The 19,421-nt window shown below is 49.8% G+C and overlaps 1 pseudogene; it reads left to right on the forward strand.

The window, feature by feature from the left end:
• Window positions 1-17,447: 17,447 nt before the first annotated feature.
• On the forward strand, window positions 17,448-18,706 carry LOC136510626 (GDSL esterase/lipase At5g45910-like; annotated as a pseudogene).
• Window positions 18,707-19,421: the final 715 nt, after the last annotated feature.

The raw sequence follows: 19,421 nt of genomic DNA on the forward strand, positions 1-19,421 counted from the left end.
ACACGATTGGCTTCACCGTGGTGGGTCCACTGGGTATAGTTTTTCGTAAATCCATGCCTAGCCAGATGTGAAGTCATCACCTCCTTTGTCTGCCTCTTTCTGTTCTTACAGTTGATGCAGGGACAAAAAACGGCACGTGCTCCGGGAGCCTGGTCAAATACTTGCTTGATGAAAGCCTCGGTCTTGTCGACCCATTCTCTGGTAATCTCACGGGCGCTCCGGCGGCCTGAGTACATCCACTCACGATCATCCATCCTCTAACATATATATCACCAAGTAATAAATATAACCATGGACTTGCTTCTACACGTCGTTCCTACCATCTAATAGGTAAGGATAGGTCCTAATCCCACCCGAGGATGCGTAGATGGTGTTAGTTCCCATGGTCTGGTCCTATCTGAAACAGAATTTCGGCAGCACCTCCCCGCTGTTCTCCAAATACACGTCCCGATAGGGAGATTGTGTATCCGAAGAACAACAAGAAGGTACTGTTGAAACTCTGTCTCGGATCGGAGCAGACCATGGAAACTAACACCATCTGCGCATCCTCGGGCTGTCCAAAAAACATAGACAATTCAAAATAGATACGGTTATTGATATGCAAAGATCTGCATATTTCTAACCGTATCTCTTTCGAACGGGAGACACCTAACTGGGTTACGTGGAGATACATGACTAGGACAAAGAAAGAGTGGTTATACCTTAGGTGGCGGTGAAGTCAGGCTAGCGGGGCCGTGGCGGGTCGGTGCAGTGGCGAGGCGACGCGGTGCGGGCAGACCTGGGGACACCGGGGTACTCTGACTCGGCTCCTGCAAAAAGAAAGAAAGAAGCAAAATAACGTCAACTCAAAAATTCGGCAGCATCTCCCCTGAACGGTGAGGTTTCCAAACCTGAAAGAAAACCACGGCACGATGGCCGACAACCACATATATATCAAGGAACCACATGCAGCTTAATTATCAACTACTACTACTACAACTACTACTACACTAACTACTACTACCACTACAGTTGAGTGGGGTATGTAAGTGAATTGATATGGTTTTCAGCTATACTATTTCTTATTTTCCTGGCACACAGAAAGTTGATGAAATATGTTTATTGATGAAAATGCATATTTCTGAATATTATTAAAGTTTTTAGCTTCCTGAAATGATATGGGGGCTAGATAAGATCCAAATATGTTTATTGATGAAAATGCGCTAATTGCTAATAGATGGGCTAATTTTTAGCTAAACCTTCAACCAGTTGTTAGCTAACTCTAGCTCTAGCTGATCCGAGTATGCCCTGTATCAGTTACGATACCTGCATTTCATCAGGAGCAGTTTTCTTTTTATGTGGAAACTAATACATTTATGGACCCTACATTTATTCATTTGTAGATACCAGTCTGAAGCCCTGCTGCCACACCATAAAGTAATTTCCCTGCTCTGATTGCACCATCTATAACCCAAAACGTTCATGTATCAATGCTAATGTGCTGCGTTCCTGTTTCCAGCACGTTCTTCACTGTCCACTGCCCAGTGCGGGAGAGAGACGCCTGCTGGGAGTACTGCGACAAGCTGGATGGAAACAAGGTCAGGTGCAGGTTCTGTCACAAGGTTCTCAACGGCGGCATCAGCAGGCTCAAGTTCCACCTGTCCCAGATCCCCAGCAAAGGGGTGAACCCTTGCACCAAGGTGAAGGAAGACGTCATTGACAAGGTGAAGGCCATCATCTCGGCCAAGGAAGAGTACAAGGAGTTCCAGCTTCTCAAGAGGCAGCGTGTAGCCGAACTAAAGCAAGAGGTCATCTTTGGATTAAGGTTTCAGAAACCGTTTGGCATAAACCAACACAGTAGGAAAGGAACACCACAAACCTTAAATCTCCCAACAAATAGTGCAACAAACACTAATCAAAATACAGGGGGAAAAATCCTTAGATCCAGCTATCCAAAGAGCAGAAAATTAACACACACACTGGATCAATGAGCGTCACTAACACATTTCTATGATTGAAAAATATTTTCCTGGTCCTTTAATTCAAAAAACACACTGTTGTATACTGACATAGTTCTTGCCATAATCAGGTTCTTGCAGAAGTTTTCAAATCAATCTTACTCTTAGTATAGCTATGATCGTACCAAAGTAAATCTTGGTTTATGGGGGAACAACAAATAGGAAAGCAGTACGAGGTCTATGTCAACTACTTTGAAGACCATAATTAGTAAACTGGAGCTAAATTATTTATCATATCATAGCATTTAACATGTAGGAGTAACATACAACTAGAAACACAAAACTCAACTCCTAAGCTAGATTCATCAAGTTCAGTTATGGAAATATTAGGTAAGAACAAGGATGAAGTCATAAAACAATGATGAGAAAGCATCAGCTGTTAATGTTATAAGTAGGCGTTCCTCCAAGATCAAAGGCACGAACAGCTCATATTCTCATAATCTGATATCAAAATGTTCATTGTGGAAATCGTCAATGCGTATAATCTGAACGCACAGAAATCGGAAGGAGTACAGGGGAAAAACACCACCCTAATCCAGTGGCTAGCATTTTCAGGTTCTTGCCTCTGACAGTCTATTGTTCCACCTCCACCCCTCCTAACTCCTAAGGCACACTCACCCCAGTTCATGCAGTGTGGGGAACTGGGGTTATCCATGGCGACCAAATTCCACAACAGAGGAAGAAAGAATAATCCATTACAAGAAAACGCGGTAATAGCTGTACCACGGTTAGGCGCGGGAGGGGGATGGTTTCAGACTCCAGCAGCCAGGGGTTCACGCAGGCCGCGACGGAAGAACAAGGCACCAGACCGCCGCAGTCGCTTAGGGAAAAAGGAGGAGTGAGGAAGAGTACCTGACTCGGTGCCCTTCTGGCGGAGGATGCAGAACTGCTTGGGGGAGAGGACGGCGCGCCACTCCTCCTCGCTCCTCTGCTTGCGGGGGCGGGACGAATGACTGCGTCGTTGGCGTGCGGGGGCGAGACGCCGGCGGCCGTGCGTGGCGGGGCTGGGGCGGGCCGGCGGCCGCCGCCGACACGCGCGGGCGGACGTGGCGGGATGGGGCGGGCTGGCCGGGCTGCGGCGGCGGCGAGGCTCGGGCGGAGCGGCGGCGGCAGCGCGCGCGGCCGGGCGTGGCGGGCTACGGCGGCGGCGGGGCTGCGGCCGAAACGGTTCGGCTTGCGGGGCTTGCGGGGCTACGCCGAAAGGGTTAAGTGGTGAGGCCACTTTGCCGAGAGCCAGATCTGGGAGGCTCTCGGCAAACCTTCCCCCTTTGCCGAGAGCCCCCACAACCAGCTCTCGGTAAATTTATTTTTTTTTCAAATTTCATTCGAATTTTTTAACTAGCTAACTGCACAAAAAATATTAAAAAAATAAAAATTATTATTTGCCGAGAGTAGCTCTTGGCAAACTGAACAAAAAATGATATTTCCAAAAAATTAAATCTCGAGAGCAGCTCTCGGCAAACCTCTTCGCCGAGAGCTAGCTCTCGGCAAACCATTGATCTAGGCCAGGTAAAAAAAAAGAAATCTGCGCCGAGAGTGGGCCTAGTTGCTGTAACACCCCTGGTGTTACGAGCTCGCTTAGCACCTAGATTAAGGCTTAAAAGAAATTAACACACCAAGTTCTCGAGTTTTAGAATTTTAAATGCACATGAGATGATAAACGAATCGTATGTGATTTCACCTTTGTGGCGGAGAAAATCAAAATAGGTATTGTAAGTTAGTTTACTTAATGCGTAAATGTGCTAATGACAATTCTAGCAAGAAAAATAGAATAAGTAGTTTTAATCGTTTGGCACAGAAAACAATTTCTTTAAGCAACTTGTATAAATCAAATAAAATCCATTAATAAATAGAACGATATACATATATATATATAGCTTTTGAATCAAATTTAAAATTCGAACTTGCTAAAATTTTTTTGTGCCTAGACGTTACAATTTGTGTAAATTAGTAAAACCAATATATATATATATATATATATATATATATATATATATATATATATATATATATGTTACGTAACCAGTACTTCAACAGGCCTGAAGGTAGGGACGAAATGAAGAGTCACAGCATGCAAGCACGATCTCCTTTGTTGATTAACGCTGTTGCCTGCCTCGCTTGTCTGCCCGCTGCTCGTATGGTCTCATCACTTTGCTGTCTGACGTGATGAAAGTCTGGCCGACCACGTGCTGCTGCTCCCGCTCTGCTCTCTCATATGATTGCCGACTCGTTTGTTTTCTTCTCTCGCCGAGGCCAGCGCTCTGCTCTACCTTGCCTCTTCTTCTTCATGCACAGGCGCAACCGAGCCCTCGCGTGTCTTACCTGCGCTGCCCCAAGCCGTAGCGCCGAACCGCTCAGCTTGCCTCCCTCTATTTCCTCGTGCCGTTGCCGCCGTCCGCGCGCGCCCTCGGCCGCGCTGGCCCTGCTGCGCCACGGTGCTGCCCTCCAGGTACCTCATCCGCACCCGTAGGCACGCCCAGCTCACGTGTCCGCGTCGTGCCACTGCTCCTCCTGCAGCGCCCGCTTTGGCGACGCGCCGCCGTCGCACCGCAGCGCCCGACCGGGCCGCGTCCGGCCGCTGCCCCGCAGCACCATGGCCGCTTCCACCGCCGCTAATGCGCGCGAACGCGCCAGGCCGCCGGAGACGTAGAGCCATCTCGCGCCCCCGCATACTCCTCGACGACTGCAACTCCATGCCGCCGGGTGCGCCGCGCCGTTCGCCCGGCCGCGCACTCCTTCCCCGCGGCTCCTCCGTGACCGCGCGCGAGTGCCGCTGCACCCGAGCGACCCGTCGACATCCACACGCGGCTCCGCGTCGTCCTCGCCTTCCTCGCAGCTCGCCCGTGACGCCGCGGCTCCTTCCGTCTTCCCGTTCGCCGACGCCCTCCTCTCCTTCTCCGCGCTGCTCGTCCCACGCCGCTGTGGCCAGGCGGTCAGCCGCCTCTCCTCCCTGCGTCCGCGCCATGCCGTCATCCGCGCCGGACCCGCAGCTCCACAGCGCCGAGCTGCCGTGCACAGCGCGCGAGAGCCGCCGTTCCTTCCTCCAGTGCCGGTGCTCCCTGTTGTTCCGCGCGCGTCACCAACCATTTCATCCCCACGCTGGCTACTGCTTCACCGTGCCGAGGCGCTGCCGGCCGTGCATCTGCCGGGGTCACACGCCGTCGCGTCGTGGTGGCCTGCTTCCCGCGTTCATGTCGCGCCGGCGTTGCTGGTGCCGTGTCGCAGCGCATCGCTGATCCGCCCGCCGCTGCCCCGTGACCGATTTTTCCGCCGCCGGCCAATGCTCCCGTCTATCCTCTGTTTTGGAGGAGGGGAAGAAGGGTATGAATCCAAGAGCAAGCTTTGTACAGGGTTGTTTTTGCAAAATACGTGGCTCGTTTGAATAGTGTCCAGCGTACCGCGGGTTGATTTAGGGAATGTACAGGGGTGGTTTTGCATTTGTGCCGCGCAATCAACCGCCTGGGCCGGCCTGCTTCGGCTGGGCCATGCCGCTTGGGCCGCTGCCGCGTGCGCGTTGGTGGGCCGCCGGCCGGGCGCTTCGCTGGGCCGTTGTGCCCCTTTGGGCCGGTCGGTTCCATGCCGCACTGGGCCGGCCTGTCATCGTGCTGGGCCGCGCTCCCGGCCGCTGGGCCGCTGGCCGCGTGTCCGCCTGGGCCGCGCTTTCCGTGTGGCCCGTCCGCGCCGTTTCGTGGCGTTGGGCCGGTTGCGCCCCGCCTGGGCCGTCATGCGCCCGTCCGCCTGGGCTGCTTGCCCGCCGGCCCTGGCTGTGCTGGGCCATGGAGCCAGTTAGGGGTGGCCGCCAGTTTTTCCTTTTGTCTAAAATGCTTTTCTATTACAGGTTGTTAGTACCCTGTAAAATCAATATAAATTTGCGTAGTGGTCCAAAAATTATGAAACTAGTTCTATTAAGTTCTTAAAATCATGAGCTACCTGTAGTAGATTTTGTTCACATAGTTTGATAATATTCGTGGAAGTTATATAATTAATTTAAGGTACTTAATATTGTAAAAATATAAATGTGTAGGAACTTCCGTGATAAATTGGTAATAGTATTGAATCTGAAATCTTTGCAGTAGGTTCTTAGCAATATTAGGTACTCGTGGTAATTCTTGTAGCTCCAGAATAATCAGTTTACTAGGTAGCTAATGATGCTCTATTTCGAATAAGGATTAAATCGATAGAATGAAATAAGGACTTAGGTTTAAATAACTAAAATAATTGTTGGGAAATGACGCCTTATCCGACAACGTATATATGTAGCCCAAGTATGGTCGTCGTTAGCACTAGCCGTTAACTCAAGAGGCGTACGTCGTAGTTTACGAGTCACAATTGCAGTTGATTAATTACATCTTGGCATTGCATCGCATGCATATCATATAGGTACGATGATGGATCACGGAGTTGTCGGGAGTTGCTGGAGGAATGGTGCTTTTGGAGATCATGTCGCCATGATGGAAAGCTAACTTCTGATTATATTTTTCCCAGGCAAGCCCCGGTGCATAACCTCTACTTTTCTGCAGTTTAAATTATATTTGTGCATTAAGTTTAAGGAGTTGAATGAAACCACTTGCATATATATCTTTATTCCTATGAGTCTTACTAGTATGACAGGATCGTGTAGAATGCTATGCTACAGGACTCCGGTAGAAGTCGAGTGATTACCTGTCACTCGCGAGAGATAGGAAATATATTATTGGATTACTATCACTTGGAAAATATGAAAATGGTGGAAAGGAAAATGGTGACCGGGCAGGGATATGGTTTGGGTATTGGTGGGTGTAAGAAGTTGTGTCGCCGCGGAGGCGGGTCATAGCTTGGTTACACCGTTTCTCCCTGTCTGGTCGATTAAGGACCGATCGTGCATATGACTCTAGGCAGGTCACAGACTTATTATCTCGAGCACATACTTGTGTATGGGCGCTTGGAAGACTTGTTGCTCTCTTGTCGCGGATCCGGCTCTTTCCGGACCGACTGTTAGGGTTTTATTTTGGTGGAGGAGGTCCTTGCACCGCACTGAGTCCGGGACTCAGGGGCGGGGGCTTGGAGTCCCAGTTTGGACGGGGACCTGGACACCCGGGACAGGAGAGTGATGGGTTGGTTCTGCTTGTGCCCGGGGTACAAGCAGGGCGTGTGTTTTCGGGGTACCCAGCTGGGGGCATTGATTCGCGAATCGCCGGGATATCCGGTACGGCTTGTCTACGGTTTAGCATCGTAGTAAGAACTGAAAGATGAAAGATGAAAGATGGACAAAGGAAATCTGATTGCTTACCACTTGCTTGAAAGTAGCACAGGTGCTTACATAGAATGGTTAGTTAACGAACCAATGCAGCTATTAATAAAAATCAAATATAAAGACGCACACTTAGTAATGCTTCCTGCAAATGCAATAAACCCACAAGCCAGATGGCCTTGCATATCCTTGGAGTCTTTTCTTTTCTCCTATCGGGTAAGTCTTGCTGAGTACAATTGAGTACTCAGGGTTTTAATCCCCCTGTTGCAGGTGACAGGTGGATGCTAGAGCTGACTCTTGTGTGTGGATACCTCCTGGTGGGCTCAGCGAGGATTCCTTTACGCTGCGATCGTAGTCTTTATTTATAACTCTCACTAAATGCTTTTATAAAAGAAAGTTTTACAATCGGTTGTCATAGTTGCTATATATCAATAACTCATCATGTCATTAATAGATGTTTATTTCCGCTGTAACTCTGTTCACATGTTCTATTCCGCTGTTAAATTAAATTGTTGATAACTATGATAATATGATTTCATTCCGCTGTTATATTAATAAATATTATATTCTGATGTTGTATTAAAAGTGATGTAAGAAATGGTTACGAATGATGTAAGCTTTATTCTCTCATTTGTGATCCTGATGGCAAAAATGTGGATTTTTGGGTTCTCCCCTGGGGTGTGCCCGACGGAACCAAGTAATTTAGTGTTCTCCCTCGAGTGCTTAGTGTCTAATGGAAGACAAGCACTCCTGTGAGGCATTAAATTAGGCGGTTCTGCCACAGGTGGTATCAGAGCATAAATGAGGAAATAAAGCTTCGAAAACCTTTTCTAAACTAAAATTTGACAACCCATTGTTGCAAAAAGTTAGGACGCTCATATGCGAAGTTATATAAGTAGCCCTATTAATATGGTTATGTATCCAGGATAGATGGCACTCAACTGACTTAGATAGGGTTAATCAAGTTTCTGCAGGTACACTGACTCGAGCATAGTCCGATAGTATCGGCTAGTTACAGGGAGAGAACGATGTGCCAAAACTCTGAGAACGGTTGCCCTATATGTTGGCAACAGTGAAAGGACATATAGGACGTGCATTCATGCATATCCTGTTTGTGCATTGTCGTGCCGTATTACTTACAGATACGCCATCGATAGGTGTCGCGCGTGTCGTATTGTGCACGACGAACTTGTTCCTGTTCTAGAGTAGGTCTGCACTATGGCTTCGTGTTTCGCGTTCGCCCGTGGTTCACGCCGGTCGTGACCCACGTCTCCCCATACCCCTTTCTGCGCTCTTGTCGGACCCTTGCCCTACAGTCGTACTAGTCAGTAATGGCATCGCACGTCGCTCGCCTCGAACTCGTGGAATTTGGTCGATCCACCATAGTGATTTCGCGCGGGAATCCTGGTGAACCGCGCCAGGACCACTGAACGCTCCGCCTTTATAAGTAGAGCCTGGCTTAGCCATTGGTACCACCACTCAGCGCACTTTAGCTCGCTTAGCTTCTCCCTTGAGCCAGCTCTTCACTCAGCCTTCCTTGCAACCACCGCCAGAGATGGCAGGAGCCTGGGTTAGCACCTACTGCCTGAATGTTGAGGGGTTTCCCAAAATCCTGCATGCCACCCTGCAAAAGCTCGGAGTCAATGATCGCCCTGAGTATGAGGGCCGTGAGTATGAGGAGCATGGCACCGAGCGGTGTGAGGTTACAGTCTATGTCGGGAAGAGTGAAGAGTTCCCTAACCTCACCGAAGCCTGGAGTGTGACCGCAACCGGGTTTAGCTTCATCGACACCTACCAGGTTGTGGCCCGCAAAGCCTTACGGTACCTCTGCCAGATCTATGAGGAGCCCATTGCCCGTACCCCCATGCGGTTCTTTCCACCTTTGGATAGGAACCGGCGGGCATGGAGGGCTCGCATGGAGGCTTTGCAAGGGCGGGATGTGCAAGAGGACAGTCCCACTATGGTGTACTTGACCACGTACCTACTCGCTCTGGATGAGCAGTACGACCGTCAAGCCTTGGAGCTGAGGGCGTGCCTTCGGCGCGCCGAGGAAGCCGAGGTCTTCAACCGGATGCTCCAGGTGCAGCTCGCCGAAGCGCATGCCAGCGCTGCAGCTGCTGAGAGCCGAGAGGCTACCATGGAGGAATCTCTGAAGGAGGCTGAAGATCGGCATGTCCATCAGCTGGGTGAGGCCTATCTGTTCACTAGGGCCAGGCGGAGGTCGCTGGTTGATGGAAGGCAGGATGCCCTGATCTTGGAAGGGATCCCTCTCCACCCGCCAGAGAGAAGAAGAACCGGTGATGCAGAACCGCCAGCACCTCCACCGTCGGAAGTGTTAGAAGCAGAGCCCTTGGTTCCTCTCACTCAGCCATTGCCCCGCGAGGATGTAGACTAGTTGCCTTGGGACGTTGTGCCCGTAGTAGTAGTGTTTTTCGTTGCTGTCCCACTGTATTTTTCTCTTGCCGTTGTTGTCGTCCGTAGTTGTTGAGATCGTCCGGCCGTAGGTGAATGCTATGTCGTGAATGTGAGCCTGAATGCCTGTACGTTGTACCCGTGTAAGATCGTTGGAACATGCATTTTAATTATTTCGCTGTGTTTATTGCGTTCATTTACTTTAAAGTCTTGTTAGGCTTGCTCTAAGTTTTCCAAGGGCGATGATAAGTGAGTTACAAGAGAAGTTGACATTCAGATGCCAAGCAGATCAGCCGTGATTGGATGTTATTGGACACTGTAGCGACTAATTGTGGATGTCCCAACAGAACACTTGAATCTTTTTAAACCAAATCCGTCGTTGGATTTAAATTCCTTGTCCCTTATTGTGGAGGGAAACCTTTGTTGTTGAATTTTTCCCTTGCGATACCCCTTACTCTGTGATCTATGACCCCACTGCCTTCTGGGCGTGTAAGTTGGTAATAGTTGCCTGGTTAAAAGCTTATGGTGCCGCGACGAAACCGAGGGCTCCATGTGGAACAGCTGCTACATGTGACGCTGCTCGGCACGCGCTGGTATCGAGGTTGTTAACCAAGTACCTTTACCAAGTTACACCGCCGTACTGTTTTGTTTTAAAATTTTCTCCTTGAAAATGTTCGGGTGTTCAAACGGGAAATCCATAATGGGGATGCAAAAGTGTTTTTCAAGGTAAAAAGGAGATGGTTTGGAGAAAGGAAGTATGACATGATCTGGGTTTACAGAAAAGATGGATGTGGTCAAGGAAGGTCAGCAGTGGATAGTCGGGAGTAGTTGCAAAAGTCAGAGTGGACGTTTTGTCCCAAGCCCTGTGCTTAGTTGACCGTGCTACGCATGCCGGGTTATTTCGCTGCGTGCCCTGCGAACGCTGTCGATGTCGGGTCCATTATCGTCCCGTTTTCGCGTGACCGCGGCATCGTGCAGTGCCCGCCATCTTTGTGCACTGTGCGTTGCTCCTTTTCCAGCATCCGGTCGGCTCCCGACTCTCGCACCTCGTCCCCGTACCGGACCCCCTCCCATTTCCCTCTCTTTTCCTTCTTCTTTTGGTGACACGACCGCCCGCACGCCTATCTCGTCGAGCGGACCCCTTCCCTCCTTTTATTTCCCCCTCCGCCGCTCACGCAGAGAGCGCAACATGTCCAATCTTATCTCCACTCCGGTGTGTTGCTTTCCCCTCTTCGTTCGCCTCTATAAATACCCTTGGTCCTTACTTTTCTCCTTCATCCCCATTTCCCCTCACCTTTGGAGCAGAACTACGAAATCTAGTCGATGTTGTGAAGCTATGTTCGTCTGTCTTAGGTGATGGTGTGATCGAAGAAGAAGGAAGGATCCGGTTCGTCGAAGAAGTTCAAGTTCCCTTTTGGGTAGTCAATCTTAGGGTTCACGATGTTTTACTTCTCAGTCGACTGTTTCTAGATTTGTTGGTGCTACGCCATGTTTTGGATAATCATTATCTTGTTGTTCCTCCATTGTCCTCGTCTATCCCGACTTTGGGAGTAGGTCTTGGTTGTATCAAGTTGCTCTTAACCATGTATCCCTAGATCCCCGTGTGGTTTAGTATTCGAAGTCGTGTAATCTTTCGTGTAGTCCCTGATATACGGAATGTAATCACGTTTCCCCTTTTCTGCTTCCAGTTTCGAATCTCGGGACGAGATTCTTTTTAAGGGGGGTTGGTTGTAACACCCCTGGTGTTACGAGCTCGCTTAGCACCTAGATTAAGGCTTAAAAGAAATTAACACACCAAGTTCTCGAGTTTTAGAATTTTAAATGCACATGAGATGATAAACGAATCGTATGTGATTTCACCTTTGTGGCGGAGAAAATCAAAATAGGTATTGTAAGTTAGTTTACTTAATGCGTAAATGTGCTAATGACAATTCTAGCAAGAAAAATAGAATAAGTAGTTTTAATCGTTTGGCACAGAAAACAATTTCTTTAAGCAACTTGTATAAATCAAATAAAATCCATTAATAAATAGAACGATATACATATATATATATAGCTTTTGAATCAAATTTAAAATTCGAACTTGCTAAAATTTTTCTGTGCCTAGACGTTACAATTTGTGTAAATTAGTAAAACCAATATATATATATATATATATATATATATATATATATATATATATATATATATATATATATATGTTACGTAACCAGGACTTCAACAGGCCTGAAGGTAGGGACGAAATGAAGAGTCACAGCATGCAAGCACGATCTCCTTTGTTGATTAACGCTGTTGCCTGCCTCGCTTGTCTGCCCGCTGCTCGTATGGTCTCATCACTTTGCTGTCTGACGTGATGAAAGTCTGGCCGACCACGTGCTGCTGCTCCCGCTCTGCTCTCTCATATGATTGCCGACTCGTTTGTTTTCTTCTCTCGCCGAGGCCAGCGCTCTGCTCTACCTTGCCTCTTCTTCTTCACGCACAGGCGCAACCGAGCCCTCGCGTGTCTTACCTGCGCTGCCCCAAGCCGTAGCGCCGAACCGCTCAGCTTGCCTCCCTCTATTTCCTCGTGCCGTTGCCGCCGTCCGCGCGCGCCCTCGGCCGCGCTGGCCCTGCTGCGCCACGGTGCTGCCCTCCAGGTACCTCATCCGCACCCGTAGGCACGCCCAGCTCACGTGTCCGCGTCGTGCCACTGCTCCTCCTACAGCGCCCGCTTTGGCGACGCGCCGCCGTCGCACCGCAGCGCCCGACCGGGCCGCGTCCGGCCGCTGCCCCGCAGCACCATGGCCGCTTCCACCGCCGCTAATGCGCGCGAACGCGCCAGGCCGCCGGAGACGTAGAGCCATCTCGCGCCCCCGCATACTCCTCGACGACTGCAACTCCATGCCGCCGGGTGCGCCGCGCCGTTCGCCCGGCCGCGCACTCCTTCCCCGCGGCTCCTCCGTGACCGCGCGCGAGTGCCGCTGCACCCGAGCGACCCGTCGACATCCACACGCGGCTCCGCGTCGTCCTCGCCTTCCTCGCAGCTCGCCCGTGACGCCGTGGCTCCTTCCGTCTTCCCGTTCGCCGACGCCCTCCTCTCCTTCTCCGCGCTGCTCGTCCCACGCCGCTGTGGCCAGGCGGTCAGCCGCCTCTCCTCCCTGCGTCCGCGCCATGCCGTCATCCGCGCCGGACCCGCAGCTCCACAGCGCCGAGCTGCCGTGCACAGCGCGCGAGAGCCGCCGTTCCTTCCTCCAGTGCCGGTGCTCCCTGTTGTTCCGCGCGCGTCACCAACCATTTCATCCCCACGCTGGCTACTGCTTCACCGTGCCGAGGCGCTGCCGGCCGTGCATCTGCCGGGGTCACACGCCGTCGCGTCGTGGTGGCCTGCTTCCCGCGTTCATGTCGCGCCGGCGTTGCTGGTGCCGTGTCGCAGCGCATCGCTGATCCGCCCGCCGCTGCCCCGTGACCGATTTTTCCGCCGCCGGCCAATGCTCCCGTCTATCCTCTGTTTTGGAGGAGGGGAAGAAGGGTATGAATCCAAGAGCAAGCTTTGTACAGGGTTGTTTTTGCAAAATACGTGGCTCGTTTGAATAGTGTCCAGCGTACCGCGGGTTGATTTAGGGAATGTACAGGGGTGGTTTTGCATTTGTGCCGCGCAATCAACCGCCTGGGCCGGCCTGCTTCGGCTGGGCCATGCCGCTTGGGCCGCTGCCGCGTGCACGTTGGTGGGCCGCCGGCCGGGCGCTTCGCTGGGCCGTTGTGCCCCTTTGGGCCGGTCGGTTCCATGCCGCACTGGGCCGGCCTGTCATCGTGCTGGGCCGCGCTCCCGGCCGCTGGGCCGCTGGCCGCGTGTCCGCCTGGGCCGCGCTTTCCGTGTGGCCCGTCCGCGCCGTTTCGTGGCGTTGGGCCGGTTGCGCCCCGCCTGGGCCGTCATGCGCCCGTCCGCCTGGGCTGCTTGCCCGCCGGCCCTGGCTGTGCTGGGCCATGGAGCCAGTTAGGGGTGGCCGCCAGTTTTTCCTTTTGTCTAAAATGCTTTTCTATTACAGGTTGTTAGTACCCTGTAAAATCAATATAAATTTGCGTAGTGGTCCAAAAATTATGAAACTAGTTCTATTAAGTTCCTAAAATCATGAGCTACCTGTAGTAGATTTTGTTCACATAGTTTGATAATATTCGTGGAAGTTATATAATTAATTTAAGGTACTTAATATTGTAAAAATATAAATGTGTAGGAACTTCCGTGATAAATTGGTAATAGTATTGAATCTGAAATCTTTGCAGTAGGTTCTTAGCAATATTAGGTACTCGTGGTAATTCTTGTAGCTCCAGAATAATCAGTTTACTAGGTAGCTAATGATGCTCTATTTCGAATAAGGATTAAATCGATAGAATGAAATAAGGACTTAGGTTTAAATAACTAAAATAATTGTTGGGAAATGACGCCTTATCCGACAACGTATATATGTAGCCCAAGTATGGTCGTCGTTAGCACTAGCCGTTAACTCGAGAGGCGTACGTCGTAGTTTACGAGTCACAATTGCAGTTGATTAATTACATCTTGGCATTGCATCGCATGCATATCATATAGGTACGATGATGGATCACGGAGTTGTCGGGAGTTGCTAGAGGAATGGTGCTTTTGGAGATCATGTCGCCATGATGGAAAGCTAACTTCTGATTATATTTTTCCCAGGCAAGCCCCGGTGCATAACCTCTACTTTTCTGCAGTTTAAATTATATTTGTGCATTAAGTTTAAGGAGTTGAATGAAACCACTTGCATATATATCTTTATTCCTATGAGTCTTACTAGTATGACAGGATCGTGTAGAATGCTATGCTACAGGACTCCGGTAGAAGTCGAGTGATTACCTGTCACTCGCGAGAGATAGGAAATATATTATTGGATTACTATCACTTGGAAAATATGAAAATGGTGGAAAGGAAAATGGTGACCGGGCAGGGATATGGTTTGGGTATTGGTGGGTGTAAGAAGTTGTGTCGCCGCGGAGGCGGGTCATAGCTTGGTTACACCGTTTCTCCCTGTCTGGTCGATTAAGGACCGATCGTGCATATGACTCTAGGCAGGTCACAGACTTATTATCTCGAGCACATACTTGTGTATGGGCGCTTGGAAGACTTGTTGCTCTCTTGTCGCGGATCCGGCTCTTTCCGGATCGACTGTTAGGGTTTTATTTTGGTGGAGGAGGTCCTTGCACCGCACTGAGTCCGGGACTCAGGGGCGGGGGCTTGGAGTCCCAGTTTGGACGGGGACCTGGACACCCGGGACAGGAGAGTGATGGGTTGGTTCTGCTTGTGCCCGGGGTACAAGCAGGGCGTGTGTTTTCGGGGTACCCAGCTGGGGGCATTGATTCGCGAATCGCCGGGATATCCGGTACGGCTTGTCTACGGTTTAGCATCGTAGTAAGAACTGAAAGATGAAAGATGGAAGATGGACAAAGGAAATCTGATTGCTTACCACTTGCTTGAAAGTAGCACAGGTGCTTACATAGAATGGTTAGTTAACGAACCAATGCAGCTATTAATAAAAATCAAATATAAAGACGCACACTTAGTAATGCTTCCTGCAAATGCAATAAACCCACAAGCCAGATGGCCTTGCATATCCTTGGAGTCTTTTCTTTTCTCCTATTGGGTAAGTCTTGCTGAGTACAATTGAGTACTCAGGGTTTTAATCCCCCTGTTGCAGGTGACAGGTGGATGCTAGAGCTGACTCTTGTGTGTGGATACCTCCTGGTGGGCTCAGCGAGGATTCCTTTACGCTGCGATCGTAGTCTTTATTTATAACTCTCACTAAATGCTTTTATAAAAGAAAGTTTTACAATCGGTTGTCATAGTTGCTATATATCAATAACTCATCATGTCATTAATAGATGTTTATTTCCGCTGTAACTCTGTTCACATGTTCTATTCCGCTGTTAAATTAAATTGTTGATAACTATGATAATATGATTTCATTCCGCTGTTATATTAATAAATATTATATTCTGATGTTGTATTAAAAGTGATGTAAGAAATGGTTACGAATGATGTAAGCTTTATTCTCTCATTTGTGATCCTGATGGCAAAAATGTGGATTTTTGGGTTCTCCCCTGGGGTGTGCCCGACGGAACCAAGTAATTTAGTGTTCTCCCTCGAGTGCTTAGTGTCTAATGGAAGACAAGCACTCCTGTGAGGCATTAAATTAGGCGGTTCTGCCACAGTTGCTCTCGGCAAAGATCCTTTGCCGAGAGCAATTCCCTGAAGCTCTCGGCAAATAATATCCAAAAAAAATTAATAAACAGCAAACAGCTCCGGAAAAATACGAAATTTTGTCGTGTTACAACTTATGCTCTCTAATGGCTATACAAAAAGTTTGGAACTCCAGAACTAATTCGACCGTGACATTGTTTGAAAATCCTAATGGATCCTTCTCAACTTTACGAAACTTATTCGGAGATGTCTCAGATTCTAAGAATCATACGCAACCACTTGTGCGAAACATTTTCAATTTTTTACCACAGCCTCCAAGTGTGATACCATGGCTTCATTGCAAATATCACAATTTTCCGACTTCGTTTCCTTTTTTAAGAATTTTTAAATCGTTGGGCGACATATGTTCGTGGTCTTCGATTCGTAAAATGAAAGGTGAAAAAAACGTCAACAAGATGTTATTTGCCCTCAATAATGCATAAATAGCATGAATATCATTTTCTACCTAATTTTTCCCCGTGTTTAAATCAATCGCTGTTCAAATTTTAATCGATTAAAAAAAACTCCTTGAAATGCAATTAATTAATTATATATAACAAATAATTACAAAAATACACAAAATTTTAATATTGAGTACAACCTGTAGCATGTCTATAGAGAAAAAAAGTTTGGAGCATATGAAAGAAAAAATAATTTAATTGGAGAGAGTTAGGAGAAGAGAAACACATGCACATGAAATATAGAAACCACCTTTGCCGAGAGCCTGGGAGGGGCTCTCGGCAAATATTTGCCGAGAGCGGCGCTCGGCAAAGAGGTTTGCCGAGAGCAGTAACGGAGAGGCTCTCGGCAAAGCGGTGACGCCGTCAGGGCACGTCACGGCTATGGGCCGCGGCAATGTTTTGCCGAGAGCCTGATTTTGCCGAGAGGGCGGCCTACGGCAAAGGACCGTTTTGCCGACGGGCATTTTTTGCCGAGCGCAGCTCTCGGCAAAACAGCCCACTTCGCCGAGAGCTGTTGCCTGCCGAGAGGCAGGCCCACGGCGATCCTGTCAGTTGCCGACGGCTGGTGTTTGCCGAGAGCTGCTCTCGGCAAACGTTTTCTTTGCCGAGAGCCCGCGTTTTTGCTCTCGGCAAAAATCTCGGATCTCGGCAAAGGCCGTTTTTCCGGTAGTGGTTGGCATAGCGGCACAAAGAGCAATAGCGTAGCGTCAAGCCTCTCCGGCTGCTATAGCGCCGCTATAGCCCGCTATTTTTTTCTATGTTCCTAAAAGAAAAATCAATGCACTCATGAAAGATCTCAAGTTTTAGAAATGGGAAGATCAATTTATTGTGGATAATAAGATCTTGAGTTTGTACCTTCCTGCGTGGTACGGAAACGTTGAGTTGTTGCCGTTGTCTTCCTGCGTGGTAATTTATTGTGGATAACCTTACTGCCATGTCGAAGCAGTGCACTGAGCGTGCTTGGCGCCAATGAAGCCGAAAAGGGAAATGTAGGAATTGGGTTTTGTGATTCGGAGTCCGTCAGGTCGTCACGACAGCAGATAGTTTTAGAGTTCCTCAGATTTTGTGACCCCTCTTCCCAGTCACACACTCGCATCACACCCCGCCTCAAGCAAATTGATCAGTCACACTTGTGCTACATTGGCTGTCGCTCATGGAGCCACTGATGCTGCTGCCACTCACCGTCCTGCTCCTGTCATACCTTGTCCACGGCACTGTCGGCGCCGGCGCAACGCCTCCACGGTTTAACTCCATTTTCAGCTTCGGCAACTCGTACGCGGAAACTGGGAACTTCGTCCTCCAGTGCGCCGGCCTCCCCTCCGTCCCCTTCAACCAGTCTCCCTACGGCGAGACCTTCTTCCGTCGCCCCACCGGCCGCCCCTCCGATGGCCGCCTGATCATCGACTTCATTGGTACATACACCACCACTCCTTCTGTCCTCCATCTTATAAGTGTACATATGCGATTGATCTGCACGCGCATGCAGCGGAGGCGCTACAAGTCCCTCTCCTCCCACCGTTCCTGTCGTCGAGGCAGCAGCCCCACCAGGACTTGAGCCGCGGCGCAAACTTCGCCATCATCGGCGGCACGGCGCTGGACGTGGGGTTCTTCCTCCGGAGCAACGCCGCCAGCGTGCCGCCGTTCCGGAGCTCCCTGCGCGTGCAGATAGATCGGGTGGTTCCGCAGGCTGAAGCGCTCGCTCTGCAACACCACCGCGGACGCGGCTGCGGGGTGCAAGGACCGCCAGATGGCGAGGTCGCTGTTCGTCGTGGGCGAGCTGGGCAGCAACGACTACGGCTACATCCTCGCCGGCGGCAAGGGCCTCCCGGAGGCCAAGTCCTTCGTCCCGGAGGTCGTGAAAGCCATCTGCAGAGGCATCGAGGTATCTAATTTTTTCGTTTGCGATCGATCGAGTTCCCCAATTAAGCTGTTGCCGAAAACTGAAGAGTTACGTTGTACGTCACACGGTGAAATCGATCTCTGCGACTCTGCGCGTGCGTGGTCGCAGAGGCTGGTGGAAGAGGGAGCGAGATACATGGTGGTGTCGGGGACGCTGCCGGCGGGGTGCTTGCCGATGGCGCTGACCAAGTACGGCTACGGCGGCGCGGAAGGGAAGGGGAAGGGGAACGCGACGGAGTACGATCGGCGGACGGGGTGCCTGCGGCGGCTCAACGGCCTGGCGCAGTACCACAACTGGATGCTGCGGGAGGCCGTCGGGCGCATGCGCTAAAAGTACCCGACCACGAAGCTCGTCTACGCCGACTTCTACCGGCCGGTGGCGCGGCTCCTCCGGCGGCCCGCCAAGTTCGGTGAGTCCTTCGAGTTAATTCAATTCCTCGGTTGCTGCTGTCCTGTCACACTTCGATTGCTACTGTAGAAATGTAGAGTATGAATCAAAGCATCGATGGTTGACAACTACAGGCCTACGCAGTGGCGGAACCAGAAATTTTTATTAAGGGGGGCCGGCAAACTTGATTGCATCTCATAAGTAAACAACAAGTGTATGTTTCAGCAACTTTTTCAATACTTATACACTTGTAGTTAGTATTCATAACGAAAAATCATAATATTATGATAAAAATCACAGTACATTGATGATTTACTATAATGTGCATTAAAATATTTACTGGATCTTAATATTTTTTCGCTGTGTTGGGGGGGGGGGGGGGGTGGGGGGGGGGGGGGGGGGGGGCGGGGGCGATGGCGGGCATGGCCCCTGCCAGCCCCCCTTGGTTCTGCCACTAGGCCTACGCTACAACGATGCACGTGATCTCTGTACATAAGTCACCATAAAGACAATTTTCTCCCGCCACGCTGCACAACACATCTATACGTGCGTACATAAGATAATTGTATAGATTAAGGTGGTGTTTAAATCCAGGAGCTAAAGTTTAGGAGTGTCACATTGAGTGTAACATCGGGGTGTCATGTGAGAGTGTTCGGATAGTAATAATAAAACAAATTACAGAAGTCCTCAGTACTCCGCGAGACGAATTATTAAGCCTAATTAATCCGGTATTAGCACATATTTACTGTACCACCACATTGTCAAATCATGAACTAATTAGGCTTAAAAATTCATCTCGCAAATT

Source organism: Miscanthus floridulus, chromosome 16, assembly GCF_019320115.1.
Source record: "Miscanthus floridulus cultivar M001 chromosome 16, ASM1932011v1, whole genome shotgun sequence".
NCBI classification, from domain to species: domain Eukaryota; kingdom Viridiplantae; phylum Streptophyta; class Magnoliopsida; order Poales; family Poaceae; genus Miscanthus; species Miscanthus floridulus.